This window comes from Polypterus senegalus, chromosome 3, assembly GCF_016835505.1.
Source record: "Polypterus senegalus isolate Bchr_013 chromosome 3, ASM1683550v1, whole genome shotgun sequence".
Classification (NCBI taxonomy): Eukaryota; Metazoa; Chordata; class Cladistia; order Polypteriformes; family Polypteridae; genus Polypterus; species Polypterus senegalus.
Window position 1 is genome coordinate 29,404,159 of NC_053156.1, and position 19,235 is coordinate 29,423,393.

The 19,235-nt window shown below is 40.6% G+C and overlaps 1 protein-coding gene across 8 annotated transcripts in view; it reads left to right on the top strand.

Annotated features, from left to right (window-relative positions):
* Positions 1-19,235, top strand: part of LOC120524963 (prostaglandin D2 receptor 2-like) — a 136,959-nt gene that overhangs the window by 57,685 nt on the left and 60,039 nt on the right. Inside the window, exons 1-2 of one of the 8 annotated variants that reach the window (XM_039746880.1) lie at positions 18,126-18,197; positions 18,296-18,358. The exons of the other annotated variants lie outside the window; for them this stretch is intronic. The gene's annotated coding sequence lies outside the window, so the exon portion shown is untranslated. Of the gene's footprint in view, positions 1-18,125; positions 18,198-18,295; positions 18,359-19,235 lie in introns of those variants that run through there. 8 annotated transcript variants of the gene reach the window in all.

The following is a 19,235-nucleotide window of genomic DNA, read 5'->3' on the forward strand; positions in this document are numbered from 1 at the left end:
GTGACACATCAGAACTTACAGTAGCTTCTCCTGATTAAAACAAGACCAAGCATATTATTGTACGATGCATCAGTCATGAGATATCCTCCAAATAAGAGTAGCTGCGAGGCCACCTTTGGCAAGTACCACCTCACATTTCTCTGTCATTAACTCTGACTCAATAGGTCACCCACTCGCAAACCTCATACCATTGGATGGCAGTGACTGTGATGCCTCCAAAGATGCATAGATGTCCATGTGTGGACATAAATGAGACACAGCTGAGGGCATGGATAATGAGAAAATAGTGTATTTGAAGCAGGAGCAAACAATCTAAATAGTGTCATGTAAATGTGTAGGTGGGATATGAGGGTACTTGGGTGTAAGGGTATATTAGGGATAGGTTCAGAGTTTCAATATGATTCACTGTTCACTGCTACAATAAAATTGTTCTGAACCTGAATTTCCGTTTGCAGTGGTTTTGGATAGTAGAGGTGGACCCAATGGTACCAAATGCGTTAACTATTTATTTCTTTGTGTTGTCAACATCAAACTTTACACAGGTACAGTTGACATGTCTGGGAATGCCTCCAAGGTGAAAAAAAAAATACCCTGGCATTACTTGTACATGAGATATACTACATCAGTAAACAAAAATGTGAAAATATTACTGTGAGCATCTATTTTTTTCAAAGTTTGGCACACATTTCTAAGAAAATGAATGCTTAAATCTGGCAAAAATACAGATTCTACCACATTTGAGAAGTTACCTGTCAGGTTTGACTGAAAAATTGACTGAAAAGTTGTGAATAAGAAGGCTTGATTTTTGGGTACCCCTGAAGGTTGGGAATTGCTGAAAAAATGCCCTTAGAGTGTAAGGTAGTATTTGCTTTCTTTAAAAATTAAATGCCACAATTAAATACGGTAACACAAAAATCCCACAAAACTGGTGTCAGTTTACAGAAACTGATACAAGAAATATCAGAAAAAATCAGAAAAAGAAACCAAGTCCTAGTAACTGTTTTGTTTGATCCATGACATAGTTCTGCAGAAAGACAAACTGTATTATTGAAGACTTCAGCCATCCCAGGCAGTCACTTTTGCCCTCCTCATTGTGGATCATTACCACTCACATCATTTGATTCTGTTATTTGTATAAATTTGCTTGATATTTTTCTCTAAAACAACATGAAAATATGCACCGTTGCTGCATTTTTGATTTCCATATTTGGAGTTCACCTTGTTTTAGTGAAGAGTGAGTCAGCACTGGCAAGTGGAGCAGAGCTTTGTGGTTTATAGTCCAGCCCTGCAACAGTTTGGCCAAACTACCTAATTAGACCATTACAAGGAGATTTCTTTTAAATGTGCTCCAGCTCTAGTAAATTGTATTTTCAAATGGCTTGGTGCACATCCAGGGAATACTTACAGTTCCTTGTAATGAATATTTTTTAAGGTTTGAGATTGAACAAATAAATTTTGAATGTAGAAATCCAGGCTGGTGCAATATCTTGACTTCATTAGCAAATAAATTATTGAGAATAGGAAGAAATCAAACGATTAGTGATCAGTGATAATTTCATTTAGTGGAGTTATAATTACATTTTGAATATGAACTCCAAAAATAATAATTATATCTAAAGTACAAGTGTAGTAATGAGTTGGGCCTTTAACAATTGAGCATATTCTGCTGAGTTTAGCAAGTGTGTAAAAGATCTCCTTGAGATGTCTGTTTACCTACCAATATGAATATTACATTAACCCATTGATATTACATGATCACAATTGTTACAAGGTGCGAAAGAAATAGCCGAATACACAGCGAAGGTTTGGGGCAGCCACCCGTATAGTTTCCTTGGCTGCAAAAGGCTTTAAAGTAGAGTACAATGTGTACTGGTTAGAGTCCAAAACAGAACTGTTTAAGAATGGAGGATGAGGGGTTTTATAGCTGGATCACAGGAAGTGACGTCCTCGGGGCCGGGACAGGAAGTGACGTCCTTGGGGCCGCGACAGGAAGTGACGTCCTCGGGGCTGGGACAGAAAGTGATGTCCTCGGGGCCAGGACAGGAAGGATTTCTTGTGTTTGGTCTGCGGAGAGAAAAGAGAGAGGTTCAGTGCACCCCACCTCCCCCGGCCTGGCGTGGAATTGTCGTTTCCTGGTCCCTTTGGTTGACTCTCAAGCGTACATGTGTGACAAAGGGCAGTTCCTCAAGGGGTAGTGAATTTGCTGTAATAGAAATAAAAAAGTTAGTTCTACAATCTTTTTTTTTTTACTCCTAAACCTTTTTCATTCTCTGCATCTCCACATAATTGCTGACCTCCTTGCACTTTTGCAATCTGTGGATGCATTTTTCAAAACAAATAATCTTTTTTTTTCTGCTTTACCAGCTCTTTATTCACTACATTGATCACATCTTTCTTTGAACGAACATTGCTGGATCATGAAGTTCATGGTTACATAGGGTACCAGCTCTTATGTGTTTGCACTTCAGGCTTAGAGTGTTAAGTTGTCTTATAGAACAGTGGTCCAATAGTGGACCAAGGTACCTAATCACTTCGCTTTAAGTGTGTGCCAGACGTTTTGCCACCAGGGGACATACACAAACCTAGGATAAGGATTAACAAAAATCAAAGCAGAAATCAAGCCATCTGGGTCTATTAGAGTGGGTCTCAAACTCAATCCTGGAGACCCTAAGTGGCTGCCAGTTTGTTCTAGCTAACTTTGTTTTTCAGTTGGACTCATGACCTAAAAAAAGTTGTTATTGCCAAAGTTTTGGGGTCAAGGTTGAAATGAGAAAACTAAGTTTTGTATTTCTTTTATTAGAATGGACCAAAAATGTATGTATGTTACATGGGGCTAATGTGCTGTTTTTCCATCATCATGGTTTTCATTCTGCTTTTCCAGGTTTTCTGCTTGGTTAATCAATTATCTTACAATAAGAACGTTAGGGGGTCTGACAGTCATCATCCAGTATAATTTGCCCAAGTGTCTGCTCTACTTGTCATTATGCGTCATTATTTGGATACAATTAAGAGAGGCAATACAGAAAAGAGCAATTTAGTAGGAAACAACAAAAGAGAATCAGACATCAGATCACAGAAGTTATAACAGAAATATAAATATTTCTAACTGTCATAAATTTATGTGAATTTCCCCTTAATAAAGTATCTATCTATCTATCTATCTATCTATCTATCTATCTATCTATCTATCTATCTATCTATCTATCTATCTATCTATCTATCTATCTATCTAAAAAAAAATCACACTGCTGTGCTTTTCTGAATGTAGAATAAGAGACCAGCTTTGTAAATGAGATCCATTAGAGATGAAATGACTCATTGATTGTGAAAGTGATGAAAATAAAAACCTGCATCCATGTGGGGTCTTCAAGACTAACTTTAAGAACCACTGAGCTATTGTGCAGAATTAAATAATTTAGAGGGAGACAATGATAATCTTCTTTTTCCACTTTTATGTGGATCAATGTCTTATAGGATTCGGCATGAGTACTGTGGCTTGGGTTTATGAACCTTCGAGTACAAGACACAAGCTCTTTCTTATGACACTTATGACTTTCTTTACATGCCACCCCTTTAGTGTATCTCTCTCTCCTTCCTCTTCCTTATTTTCTTCTCTCTCTTTTTGCCTTCATCACCAAACAATCAAAACTAGGAACCAATGAATGGACCTGGGATCACAACAGAGCTACTGATTACATCTTATTACAGCCACGAACACAACAGATAAACTTCTAACTGAAGGAAGAATGCTTTGAGTTCTAAAAATATGAAAGCTGAATAGTACAGTTTGCTTTTTACACTTTTACACTACTTCCCCCTTTGCAATAAGAAACATTATTGTTTCATTCATTACTCCATGAAATAAAATTCACTTTAGGACTTAAACAACAAAGATAATAATGTAGCCAATCACTTGAAAGAATAAAATGAATAAACACATTCTCTGAATTTCTATACTATACAGTACGTTAGCACAATATTATGTGTATTTTGTGTTCTTGTTCATAAATACTGAAACCAGCAGGGGACGCTAGCTCCCTGGTTGGAATAGGTTCTTTTGGAATTGCAGTATGTTACATAACCTGAACCTATATAGATATAATATAAAAATACCCCTCCCTTAGTGATACGGTGGTAAGAAATCACATAGAAGAAATAACTTAGCTTTCTTTAATGATGGTATATGCGACATAACAGACGGGAAGTCATGACAAGACCTTGTGTAGAGTCTGCCATTTTTCGTCTCTGCATTGGAAGGATTTTCCAGATCAGACGACGGCATCTCCCATCTATCTGTCGGCTTCAAAGGTGTGCCAGGCAATGTTCCAAGGCTTTATACTCTTTTTCCATGTGCAGACCCCTACTTAGGTAAATCATGCCATTCCAAACAAGGAAAAGAAGATTCAATATCATGCTGACTCTGTCACACAGAAATAGTACAATGCCCATTTTCGTAGTTGTCCCTTTCTTGTCTTCTAATGCTTGTCTAGAAGTTCTAAATGATGAGCCCCTGTGTGCTAAATCTGGCCTTGTGTTAGCTCTGCATGTGAGAAGAAGCAAATTTATAAAATATTTTTTGTACAGAGCACAGTGACATATTAAAAATATAAACTTATTACAAATACACACTGATTAAGCTTAGTTTGATGATGAAGTATTGTGAAGGACACACACATTGTCCAGATATTGTATGTAATCCATCATTATTATTTACCTGACACCTTTATCCAAGGAAACTTACAGCATTTGAAACACAGTTAGTTACTTTGTATTTGGTTACCTGCACAGGCAGATGAAGCGATTTGCTCATGGTCACAGTGTCAGTAGTGTTGAAGCAGATTAGCAGCAGGGGTGTCCTCAGCCTCAATAAAGGCACTCGTGAGACTTTAGAACAGACAGCAGAATTAAACTTTATTGTATGTCGCGCATACAGACTCATCTCAGATGGAACAATGAGCAAGCAACTAAAAGCAACTCTTACATTTATTACAATTCTTATCATATAAGTCATCATTCATCCTCATCTGACTCCACAATATTTTACTGCTCCAATTCTGACCCTAATTAATCTGCCATTGTCTCTTTGCTGGGTGGGTGTCAAACTCTTCACTGTCCATCATATCTTTCTGACAAGCCTACCTGCATTCCATTCTTTCCCAGTGCGGGACAATTATTTAAAACCCAAGAGTTTATATTCTCCTTCTCATCAAGGGGCCCATCTCTTCTCAACTGTCCTGTACATCCACACTTTAACTTGACAGATATTGGTGGTCTGTGGCTTATACGGGGTAATAAAAATATATAGGCGTGAGCTTTTTAATTCCTAACTCTTACATCTTAATACTTGATGAAATATAGTGTCTACGTTTCTCATGTGCTTATAATTATTTTCTAATACATATCCATTCATCCATTATCCAACCAGTTATATCCCAACTACAGGGTCACGGGGATCTGCTGGAGCCACTCCCAGCCAACACAGGGCACAGGGCAGGAAACAAACCCCAGGCAGGGCACCAGCCCACAGGCAGTTCTAATACATAGAGATTGCCAATTTTAAGAATACAATTTTCTATAGTAGCAGGATATAAACCCACAACCACAGGACTTGCAGACCAAAGTCCTAACTACAGCACCACACTGTCTGCCATATTAACCACTGCAGGGGTAATTCCACTATCCTGGGGCCTCATGTTTTTATGAGCGTGAAAATATGTGTACACCCATCCATCCATTCATCCTCTTCCGCTTATCCAAGATCGGGTCGCGAGGGCAGCAGCTTGAGCAGAGATGCCCAGACTTCCCTCTCCCCAGCCACTTCTTCTAGCTCTTCCGGGGGAATCCCGAGGTGTTCCCAGGCCAGCCAAGAGACATAGTTCATCCAGCTTGTCCTGGGTCTTCTCCGGGGCCTCCTCATCTGACTCCTCTCAATATGGAGGAGCAGTGGCTCTACAGACACCCTGCGGAGGAAACTCATTTCAGCCACTTGTATTTGCGATCTCATTTTTTTGGTCACAACCCCATAGCTCATGACCATATGTGAGGGAAGGAACGTAGATTGACTGGTAAACTGAGAGCTTTGCCTTACAGCTCAGCTCCTTTTTCACCATGACAGACCGATGCAGAGCCCGCATTACTGCAGAAGCCGCGCCGATCCATCTGTCGATCTCACGCTCCATTCTTCCCTCACTCGTGAACAAGACCCCGAGATATTTTAACTCCTCCACTTGGGGCTGGATCTCGCTCCCAACCCTGAGAGGGCACTCCACCTTTTTCTGACTGAGGACCATGGTCTCAGATTTGGAGGTGCTGATTCCCATCCCAGCTGCTTCACACTCAGCTGCGAACCAATCCAGAGAGATCACCCAAATATACACCCAAATGTAAAAAACAAAATTTAGATTTATAAAACTAGCATACACATATTTCCATGCATTTTACCCCTTTATAAATCACAATTATCTTGTAAATCTGTGTGCGTGAATGCGCCTCAGACCTCACCCAGATTCACCCTGAAACAACCATATATGGACCATGCTTATCAACCTCATACATATACAATCACGATACAGCAGACCCTTAGTGGCTGATAGAGCAGCCTTCCACACGATTGATTCAGTAGTGTGAGATAGAAGGTCTTGTCTTGAATTTACAGGCATGCAAAGAACCTTTATTTGGAGGCATAAGCGTGAGTTTTGAGAACATGCCCAAATATGTTGAATGGCAATGTGTTACTGGTGCTGTAAATGCCACGAGCTCCAGCCACTTCATGCCTGAAACAAAAAATAAATAAAAACATTAAAAAAAAAGAAGAAGAAAAAGGTCAAATTTTACCGATCACTGGCAGAGTGTGCGTCTAACAGGGATAAAAAAAAAACAAATCTACGATTTCAGATGTTGATCTTTGAAAGGCATCTGTAATTGGAGATGCCTTTTTATACAGCATTATGCCAGAACAGTCCTGACGATTGTCAGTCTTATCTTGGCATCACAAATGTTTATGTTAATAGAACTCCTTATGATTATAAAAAAGCAGCTACATTTCGTATTGCAATATGAATACATTAAAGTCCTAAAATTACTTTAGAAGGATCAGTCACTGCTATAAATTGTATTTTTATGTTGGTGACATCATGTTATGTTATATGTATGTGCACTCACGCCATATGAAAACTGAATGTCAGTCAGTTTAAGGCTTCTAGCACAGCGGGCATAATGGGTTAAAGCTTGGCAGAGGTATCCCCGAAAAGTGACAATAGGTAGTCTAAACACTGTCTGTACATCATATTCATCACATTTGAACTTTAATACAGTATGTTAGTCACATAAACAGTCATTTTGGCGATATGAATTATTTTGCATGCAAGTAGTTATGTAGCTAGTTTGCCTGCATTTCCCCAATTTATCGAGGGTGCCCTTATTTCCCAGCTTCTCTGAAATGTGGCATAAGCATGGGTCAGAGTTATAAATATGTGTATATTCCCCCTTCAAGATTTCTTTTGTAAATCCCTACATTTGCATGGAACGATGAAAATGCACATTGTGAACCGCTTTTTGTGAGCATGCAATGCTTTGTAAATGAGGCACCCAGATTGTCACAGCACCTCTTACAAGGATAAGATCAGTGCTTGGACTTGAGGACACTACATTATCCCGAATGTGAGTCGGTGTGGGTGTCACAGTGGACACAGACACAAGATGCTTTATGGATTTTAGGTGCAGGTCTGGCAGTGCTGCATGAGTTGGGGAACTGCGGAAAGGCTCAGGGATGGCTTTCTGTCCTGACTACAGGGATCTGTTGGGTTGAAGGTGGCTGTAACGTATTACTTTGGGCTTATCATACAAGGTCACTTGATCCTGGTTTTCATAGTCCATCCTTTGTAACGTCTTGTAGGGTTCAGCCCATTTTGGAGATTACTTGTTCCAAGACAAAGCTGGGAGATCACCCCATAAAAATCATCTGAGTCATAAAGCAGCATGTCTCTCTCATTTGACAGTCATAGTGATGCTTTTAGGAATGTCGAGCAGCTTCTGTAGCAAAGCAATCTACAAGAGAATGGAAAGCCTAACATAGTCTCCTGCACATCAAAACTTGTGTAGTAACTGAAAAAGGACACATATTTATAAAACAAGCAAAGGCAGGAGTAAAACCTGGACAGGGTGCCAGTCTATCACAGGGTGAACACACACACACACACATACCAGCAGTGGCAGCTGGTGAAAAAAATTTGGGTGAGGAGCAGTTTATTTTTTTATTTCAGGAAAAAAGAAAAGAAGAACATGTGCACACACACAAAAACTGTATTGTTGGCTACACACTACCCATTAGCACTATTGCAACATAAATTTTGCCCTCCTTTTCATCCGCCCTGAAAATTTCTCAATTACTTCCTGATTAAACAGAGTCATTTTAGTCTCATTTCCATTGACAGCAAGGCCAATGCATTCAGCCTCTCTTGAGGTATGGTGTTTCTGAGAAACGTTTTATGTACTTTGAAACACTTTGTAATATGTATATATATTGTGAACTTGAACCCGGACACAGGCAAACAGACATCTTAACTTCACCACACACTATTTTTATTTACACTATTTACAGCAGTCCCGCGCTCAAATCCCCAGTGCCTCTTGCAGTTATTTCCCCAAGTCCAGGCCTTACAATGCCTCTCTTTCTCCTCAGGCCTTACAATGCCTCTCTCTCTTCTGGCCACCTCCAGTCCTCCCACTAGCTCCGTCCTCTTCCACCCGACTTCCGCTCCCAACTGAAGGGAGGTGGCCCCTTATATACTGCTCCCGGATGAGCACCAGGTGTTTCCGGCATTCCCTCCTTGGCCACACCCCAGCGTGGCAGAAGTGCCGGCTGTCCTCCCGGCACCTCTCCGGGCGCCACAATAAGTCTTCCCCCCAGCACTTCCTGGTGTGGCGGAAGTGCTGGGCTCCAGGGTTCCTCAGGCTCCAGGGCGTCGCCTGGCGGTGGCCACGGGCCCCTACAGGGTTGGGCTTCCAAGCCCTCTACCCGTGGCCCCCAGTACAACCAGGGTGATCGCCCCCTTATGGTCTGGAGGAGGCACAAGCCCTCCTCTGGTCTTCCTGGGCGTCCCGGCCGGGCTCCATTCCCAGCCAGGGACCACATGGGATAAATCGGCATCGGGGCGCCGCCTAGCGGTGACCTCGGGTCCCTACAGGGTTGGGCTTCCAAGCCCTCTACCCGTGGCCCCCAATACAACCAGGGTGATCGCCCCCTTGTTGTCTGGAGGAGGCACAAGCCCTCCTCTGGTCTTCCTGGGCGTCCCGGCCGGGCTCCATTCCCGGCCAGGGACCACACGGGATAAACCGGCATCGGGGAGCCGCCTGGCGGTGACCTCGGGTCCCTACAGGGTTGGGCCCGGACCACAATATATATATATATATATAAATTTTATTGTAATCATTCCATACAAATCGATCCATTTTTACAAAAAACAGGATTGAGGACAAGTCGACCCCCATCCCTGAGAGAGAGAGCATGGCCAACGGGGTTAAGCTTAAGGCTTGTAAGCATACCTAAATTGATGAGTTTGATAGGCCAATAGAGATGAATGCAGAAGAAAAAGAAATGCGGAAATAATTGCTTCCTTGGTGCTTTGAGAGCTTATTCTAAAATATTATTGATTAGATCCTGCAATGTTTTGAAAGAAATCTGTACAGATCCAATATGTAGAAATCTACGTAAATCTCTTAATGTTTGATATTGTAACAAAGGCGCTTTATAGGCACCGACCCGACACAGACTGACACCAGAGGTACGAATAAAACTCAAGAAACTTTAATTCTTCGTCACCTGTGGGGCACGTCTTCCCCGTGACCCACAGGCAGAACGCAGTCCCAAGCACACCAAACAAAACTCACACAGTACTTCTTTGCACCACCACTCCTCCCGGCAAGCGTAGTCCTCCTCCTCCCGACTCAGGCCCCCGGAGTGGTGGCTGCTGGCCCCTCTTATCAGGCACCCGGAAGTGCTCCAGGTGCTTGATTATAAAGTTCCAGCTGCACTTCCGGGTGTGGTGAAAACACTGCCAATAAGAGCTCAGGAGTCCCTCCTGCAGCACCCCCTGGTGGCGCCTGCAGGACCCAACAGGGCTGCACCAAAACTCCAATTCCCATGGAGCCCTGCGGGAAACCGAGACACCGATTCAACCCAGGGGGTTTGCCATCTAGCGTCCAGGAGGAGGAAATCGCAAAGTCCATGGCTGCTCCCACTGAATATATACTGAAGAGGCATCCTGGCCGGGCCGTCAGCCACAATAGACTGCAGGAAACCAATAAATTAAGAGTTTGAGATGTAGGCTCCATAATGGGTTGCAGACAAACCATTTAAAAAACAAATGCATATTTTCAGAGTCACAACAGAACTTAAACATAATTGCTTCATTTCAGATATCAAGTGTTATAAATTGTTTGCTTATAAAGTTAATGTAAGCCAAATCTCACTTAATACAAAAAGTATCAAACTTTGAAATTCTGAAAAGTTACACTAGTTCCATTGAAATGACACATTTTTGGATTACTTATTATACTTTTTTTTTATTGATAAGCAAGTAAAAAATTATTTATAAAGCACCTATCACAGACAAAAGTCACAAAGCACAATAAAACGGAACAAAATACAGAACAATGACAATATAAAAAACACCCGCAGATGACAGTGCTACCCAAATGCCAGTTTGAACAGGTGTGATTTTCTTTTAATTAAGTTAGAATATGTATGCATGACACAGAGTGTCCTGGGGAGTGTGAAAGCTTGTTTTGTACAGTTTTTGAAGTTCCCTTAAATACAGTGGCAGGCTTTCTTAAGGTGTTCCTTCCACACTCCATCGAGAGAGACAGCAGAATCCATCAACTCTGGGCTTATAGGAGCTGTTGCTCTCATCATGGCCATGTAAAGCCAGTTCAAATGCTCTACAAAATTTCACACAGTCTTATTCGGGATGGGATATGTCGAATTTTGGTCATCTTTTCGTAGCGCCTTCTAATGCCAAGCCTGTAGCCTCCATCTAGCTGTTCAGCAATAATACGCCTGCTAAAAAAAAGTAGTCTAAATTTCTTCTAGATGACTGCGGCTATTTTCATGCCACTTGCATTTTTTCATAAAGATGTGTTTGGTTTCCAACCCCCATCGTTGTCCACAACACTTCAGGAACAACACTTTGAAACAGCACACAGGAAAATAAAAACAAAGAAAAAATGCATTACTTAACGCCACATCCAGTTAGCCAACTCCGTTTGTCATAACAAGAGTAGGAAAAAGTCTGTTTGTAAGCTTCTCCTCAATAACGATTTATGAAGGAGTGTTTCATTAGAGAAAAAATCAAATTTTCTTTGATTTCTGAAGTTCCACTTGAAGTTGCCGTTACCATAAAGTCGCTTTCACTCATCTGTACTTACCTTAATGGTGGGTGTGAACTGTGAATCATTGATGTGATAGATAGATAGATAGATAGATAGATAGATAGATAGATAGATAGATAGATAGATAGATAGATAGATAGATAGATACTTTATTAATCCCCAAGGGGAAGTTCATATACTCCAGCAGCAGCATACTGATAAAAAACAATATTAAATTAAAGAGTGATAAAAATGCAGGTATAACAGACAATAACTTTGTATAATGTTAACGTTTACCCCCCCGGGTGGAATTGAAGAGTCGCATAGTGTGGGGGAGGAATGATCTCCTCAGTCTGTCGGTGGAACAGGACGGTGACAGCAGTCTGTCGCTGAAGCTACTCCTCTGTCTGGAGATGATCCTGTTCAGTGGATGCAGTGGATTCTTCATGATTGACAGGAGCCTGCTCAGCGCCCATCGCTCTGCCAAACTGTCCAGCTCTGTGCTTACAATAGATCCTGACTTCCTCACCAGTTTGTCCAGGCATGAGGCATCCTTCTTTATGCTACCTCCGCAGCATACCACCGCGTAGAAGATGACACTCACCACAACCGTCTGATAGAACATCTGCAGCATCTTATTGCAGATATTGAAGGACGCCAGCTTTCTATGGAAGTATAGTCGGCTCTGTCCTCTCTTGTAGAGAGCATCAGTATTGGTAATCCAGTCCAATTTATCATCCAGCTGCACTCTCAGGTATTTATAGGTCTGCACCCTCTGCACACGGTCACTTCTGATGATCACGGGGTCCATGAGGGGCCCACCACCAGCTCCTTGGTTTTGCTGGTGTTCAGTTGTAGTTGCTGCCAATAAATGTAGGAGTGTCTGGGGCATAAAGAGCAGTGTCCCCAGAAAAAATCTGAAAGCAACCAATTGAAGGGCAGCCACAGGTCACCTACTTGCCAAAAGACCAAGGGCTTACTTAGACTCTAATTTTGCCGGCACCCTTCACTCAAGAAATATAGGTACTGTATTCACACAGAATTGAAACAAAGTCAGAACCAATTTTTAATGGATGTTGACATGGGCTGACACCAGGCACATTGTGCAAATAAACAAATGTATTCCATGATTGTGTCGCGTTGCCTCATTAATTTAAGTGGAGTTCTTAAAATATTTGAAGGTACCCCAGCACCTCGCATTACAAAATGCCACTGCATACTAGGACAGATTTAGATTTACCAATTAACCTAACCTGCATTTCTTTGGACAGTGGGAGGAAGAAGGAGCACTTGGAGGAACCCACACAGATACAGGGAGAACATGTAAGTAACTAGAAGGTAGAACCCGTGATGCAAACCCTGGTGTCCTTACTGTGAGGCAGCAGTGATACCACTGTGCCAACCTGAAATATTAATAATTCTTTGCATTTATATAGCGCTTTTCTCACTACTTAAAGCACTCAGCAATTGCAGGTTAAGGGCCTTGCTCAAGGGCCCAACAGAGCAGAGTCCCTATTGGCATTTACGGGATTCAAATTGGCAACCTTCTGATTACCAGTCCAGATCCCTATCCTCAGAGCCACCACTCCGCCATTACTGGAAACTAACTTCAATAGGAATGCTAAAAGCAGTATAAAAGTAGTAAAACTTTAACTAGCCAATGAAAACACAATTATGCAACAACATTGTATGAAGTGGCTCTGTGGCACCTAGAAAAGGATAGAGTGTACATTTTTTGAGGAATTTTAACATCCATCAAATACATCCATTTTGCACACTTGCTTATCCAGAGCAGGGTTGTCAAAAAGTTGGAGCCTATCCTAGCTAACATCTGGTGCAATCACTGGACAAGATTGCAGGTCCATCACCAGATGAATACACAATTCAGGGGCCAATTTAGCATTGACGATCAACGTAACCTGCATGTCTTTGGACTGTGTGTGGAAACCAAAACACTGAGTTTCAACGTAATCATTTTAATATTTTTATTTGATATCCTTTATTAATCACCAAGGGGGAATTGTCTGGTCGCATGACCTTTGGTGGTCAGAGCACAGGGTCACCCATTGTATAATGCCCATGGATTAATTTTCTGGTAAGGGGCCTTGCTTAAGTGCCCAACGAAATTATCAAATATATAACAAAGTGTAAGGATAAAAGGTAAAGGTTATTCACACACTAAAACGAGAAAACAAAGCTACAGGCACAATACAGTATTTTAGTTTGGTAGACTTCTTTAGGTAACACACCTGATGGTAGACTTCATGAATGCTACACAGCTGAAGCTCTGTCTCTAACCTTCTTTTGTTATGGAGTCTGAATATCTTTAATGTTTTTTTTTCCTTCTGTAGAGAAATGCTGATGCAGCCCTTCATCAACCTTATGACACAGCTTAGATGCCCATCTTTTTAATGTAATGCCTATCTGTAATCAAATGCTATTTTATATAGTGTCTTTTTCTATAAATTCTCTTTTAAATTATTTTTCTAGGCTATATAGTGTCTTTGTGAATTCCACCTTTAACTGCTTTACAAGACAAGTGCAGCACAGCTTAGTCAGTCACCATATATTGTGCCTTTTCTTTGTGAATGGCACCTTAAACTGATTGGCTTAAGGAGTACAGTAGCAGCTTCAGAAATTCCAGCTTGGGATGTCTGGCCAGCTACAACCGGTTTACTAACTGACATGGACATTTATTTTGGATTATACTGTAAGACTACTTCTTCCTTTAAAGGAAAAATAAAGGTGTATTTTAAGAGGTAGTAATTAGGGAGACTTAGAGCAGATCTCTCAGAGTTGTATGGCATTGTTCTTAATTCATTGACAGGAAGCAGAGGTGTGATGCATTCCATTCAGTCCTCACTGAGGATTTGCATGAAGTGGCAAATGTCATGTCTTAAGAAGTATCTGTTTACCATCTAAATAATCTTATCACATGAAATTCAGGTGTGGTTTCAGGTGCGGTGGAGCAGAATACAGACTGAACTGTGACAAATCTGTAAATATGTGATGTGATAATAATACTAATAATGTCTTTAAATGTATACAGTGCTTATCTCACTACTGAAAGCGCTTCAGTGAGTGGGGAGCCACTTCAGCCACCAAGGCCTAATCGTTGTGTTTTATCATTTTATCACTTAAGAAAAACTTCACATACTGACACCTGCCAGATTCATAACAGAATACAAAAGAGTAAATGATACAAAAGAGACTGAAACAGAAGCTCACAACCCACCCAACCGCAAACTCACACCCCCTCATGCTTTCCCAGGTTGTTTCTGGGAACTCTTCCCTCCTCAATTGTGCTAATTCTGTGAACACGTTGGCATTTTCAGTTCCCACTCGTGTGCTTACCGATCTGCTTTCCCATCTACTGGGCAGTGAATATTACGCATTTTGACATTTTGGCATTTTTCTCAACCATGTCCATATTTGGTTGAAAGTATCTGCTAACAACTGCAAAGTATGTGTATATGGAGACAACTGAGATATTAGCTTATCAAATTATGTTGATGCACTGAATCGTCTCCTCTAGTTTGTCAAACCTCTTATTTTCTTACAACCTGTAGAGAGTGGAGTTTGTCATTCTTTCTTTATTGAGTGGTTCTCCCCTTCAATTATGTTTATTAGAGGTGCATTCATATGTTCATCCCTTCACAAAACCTGGAGACTCTCAAAATCAGTTTTTTTTTTCAATTTGAGGCCAGTCCATTGCAGTTCAAACTCATCTATTTAAATCAGGCCAGTTTGGCATCACAGGTTAATCCAATAAGTACATGCGATATGGCAGGAGAGGTGGACTTTGGGTTAAACTCAATAAACACTCTAAGGGCTCCTGTCATCCATTTGGGTCATCATAAAAGTCCACATGCTTTCTGGTGATCGCCAGTCCAATGGATGTCTTTATGTTCCCTATCTGCTGGTCTTTTTGGCTGATTTACAGCACAGTTTCTAGTTTGTAAACTGTCAAAGAATGTGGGGGATTTGGGATTTTTTTTTAACAGGTTGGGGTCTGGTCACAGTAGAAAAAAAATTTAGAGGTCCCTGCCAAGCAGACGGTCAGAAATTCTACTGACTAAACCATCTGTAACCAGTAAGTGTCACCAGCAAGCCCCAAACCCCAGACCCAATAATACCCAACACAGTCACAGGTTCAAGTAATGGATTTTTAATGCAACAAGCATGTTGTGTAATGAAGCACAGCCAATAATCATACAGAACAATTAAACTCTTTCTTCTCCTTCCACCTCTAGTTCAGTGTCACTCGCTGCCTCCTGACTCTGACTTCCCAAGGTAAGGATCTTTGTATACTGGACCCAGAATGGATACTGGTGATCTGGCATGACTTGTGGGGAGCACTTCTGGGTTGTTTAAGAACCATGGCAGCCCTTCTCCCAACAGCACCCTCTTGTGGCACCCAGGGACCCCAACAGGGTTGCAGTTTTGAACTCCATTTGCCATGAACAACTGCAGGTGTCTAAGCTGGGACGCCTCCAGTGGACCACAGTAACCTAACTTATGGGGGATTGAACTGCTCCTGACCTCTGGCTTCTGCTTGTTCATTCCCTGGCACCTTCCATCTTGGCAAGAGGTCATTCCATTGTCTTGCTTGGATGCCGGTCTGTCCTCCATGGCGCTTGTAAATCTCTTACATGACAATACATGAGTGGTGACCGGGATTCATATGGTTGATGAATAGTGTCAATCAAGTGGTATTAAAATTGTTCCATCCAGGAACAAAATGATCAATGAATTCTGTAAAGAAGACCTTTAGGTGGCAACCCAAAATATCTTACACAAATACTGTAACTGATGGCTAACCAAGTCAGATAGTCATTTCCAAGACACTGAAAGTTAAGAAGAGGTGTATCTTATATGACTGGGTAACTGTTGTTTCAAGAACTATATAAAGTTGTCATTCCAGGATAGCTTCTCATCTCCAGTACAGTCAGATTTAAATATAATCTCCAACCTCATAAAACAGGGACTGAATAAAGAGGCATGCAAAATCCATTGTTGGAAACAAAAATAAAAATAACACTTTCTTTGTCTGTATGCAAATGTATGCAAAATCCTCTGAGCTTGGAGGTAAAGTCTCAGGTAAGCCTCTGCTTTATGATTTCAGAGGCTAACATTAATGCTGATTCAATATGCAGATGATATCAAACTAGGTGGAATGACAGATAATATAGAATTGGTGAGATCGTTATAGATGGACCTGGACAGAATCCTAACTTGAGCAGATTTGTGAGAGATGAAATTTAATGTAAATACATTCAAGGTATTACACAAAGAAAGGTAGCACAATTGGGGGGACTTGAAACATGAAAGTACATCTTATGAGAAGGAACTAGGAATTGCAGAGGACTCTTTATCTTCTACTTTCATGTAGTTTACAGAAACAAGTATGAAGGCTAATATCATGTTGGTTGTATAACACCATATGCAGTTTACAAGTCAAGGAAGATTGCGCTCAAGTTATATAATGCAGTACTGAGGCCTCATCTGGAGTACTGTGTGTAGTTTTGAGCTCCATGTTATAAAAAAGAAAAATCCCAGAAAACAGCGACTAGGTTGATTCCAAGACTGTGAGGTAAGAGTTATAAAAATGAAGAAGCTGAGCCTTGTCAGTCTAAACAAATAGAGATGAAGAGATGACATAATTGAAGTGTTTAAAATTATGAAGTAGTGCTAAGAGATTATTTTAAATTTAGTTCATCAAGATGTGTCACTGATTAAATAAATTTCACACAAACATTAGAAAGAGAACCATCGACATACGGAATAAATTCCCAAGTAGTAGCCTGGTAGGCTGCTGTATGTTAAGGGCAAAATTTTAATTGATATTCTTGGGAAAATTATGTGAACAGGGCTGAGGAGAGCTTTGTCTGGCTTAACAGCCTGTTGTGATTATTATAGCAGTTGGTTGATGGTGAATGGCTGGAATGGAACAACAACCTTCATGCTATTCCAGGAACGATGAAATCTAATAATATCTGATGCAATTAGATTGCCTGTGTATCATAATATATCATGACCATCACTGTTCAGACAGTGTGGTATTCAAGAATAGTCTTGTACTCTTGTTTTTGATATCTTCTTGTCAGAATGTTGATATCTACATTACCAGATATCAAGTGTCGAAGATCCCAGTCAATGCTGCTCAAAGGTCACAACTGCATAGTTGGAGTTGGTGCTAGTAAGTGAACAATTACAAATATCATATTGGAGCTGTATCTTGTCAAATAATGGCCCCTTGCTAAGATGTTACAAGAAAATGGTACATCTCTGTAGATGGTGAAAACATAGGTTATTATAGGTTATTTATAGGTTATTACTGTTATTCCTTAATTACCAGCCTTTTATCTAAAACATACTATAAAGGTCCATAATGTACACAGTATAGTACATGTAATTAGAAAGAATGCATTAGGGGACATAAGAAGTGCAGTATCACAGTTAATTCAAATGTTTGAAGCTGAAACAAAGTTAAACTGGCAGTTTGTTGCTTGGATCAGCCTAGAAGTAAGTTCAAAGGTTATGTCTAAGGTCAGTGTCACATTATGTGACTTCTAGTCTTGGAGTATGTCAGATTAGTCAACCGCAGTCACTGATCGCATTGCCATGTTAATCTAAATAACAGAACATTGCTGCCTATGTCACATTTAACAATTATGTGCTGACCCCTTTTTCTGACAGCCGATAGTTTGCTATCTGATGGAGCTAGCACTGTATGTAAAACATGAGACATTAGACAGATGAGCCTTTGTTCTGTTTTTTGAGGGCCAAACCCTTCATGCTGCCAAACGGATCCAGCACTATAACAAAAGGTGAGCTCAGCCACAGTTTCTTTTTAATTCAGTTTTTCAGCCTCACCTAATACTACATTGCAGTTCACTACAATCTTTCTGTTTTTTCTTTTCACCAGGGTGTAATCCTTCTGATTTCACTCGTTTAGATTATCAGATGCTGCTTTACTCTCCAGTAACAGGTATCTGCATATTCCAGCTTACAAGCTCTACGATATTCCCTAAATGTGTCCTGCCACTTTGTTTCTGTTTCCAAATCCATATTCACTGTGTTTATCCTTGCATCTTTCACTTACCTTTCCAACTCTCACATTCTCATCTGTTTCATAATAATCATTTTTGTAAACTGGTGAGTTTTGTTTAGGTGGGATTTATACATTTATCTATGTATTTATGTAGAAGGGAGTTATTATGAACTAGGCTGACCTGCCTTTTAAGGTGACCGACTTTTAAGTTGACCACTTCTTAAGGCAATTCAATATGTAGATCAATTTGATATTTTATACAAACTCATTAATTTGGTTATATTGCATTTGAGTGGTATTATTTTAATACTCGTAGTTTCTGTTATTTTTGTGATGAAATTTAAACTTTTTTTCTATATTAAGGTCGTCCTTTTGAACCCCCCTGATATTTACTACGCGGTGAGGCATTTGTACTCCATCAACATTAATTATTTCCAGAGACATAATTTTGTCTATTTTTCCAGCGCATCGCGCACAAAAGCAAGGGAACGATGGGAGCACCAGAACTCTGCTCACATCATGTCGCAGATACCGCAAGCTGCAAGTAGTAAGTCTGTGATAAGCGGAATACCGCTACGCTTTCCACTCACGGGACGGAAGGACAATCCTCACCGCTTTTATATAGTAAGAAAGAAGAAGAAGATATCACACAGTCTGGAGTAGAAAATCATCTTTTACCGGGAAAAACAAAACTACAAATCCCATCGTGCATTGCAAAATGGACGGGGCGTGTGTGAAACTCCGTACTACTCGCACAGTCTGGAGTAGAAAATCATCTTCTACCTGGAAAAACTAAACTTCAAATCCCATCGTG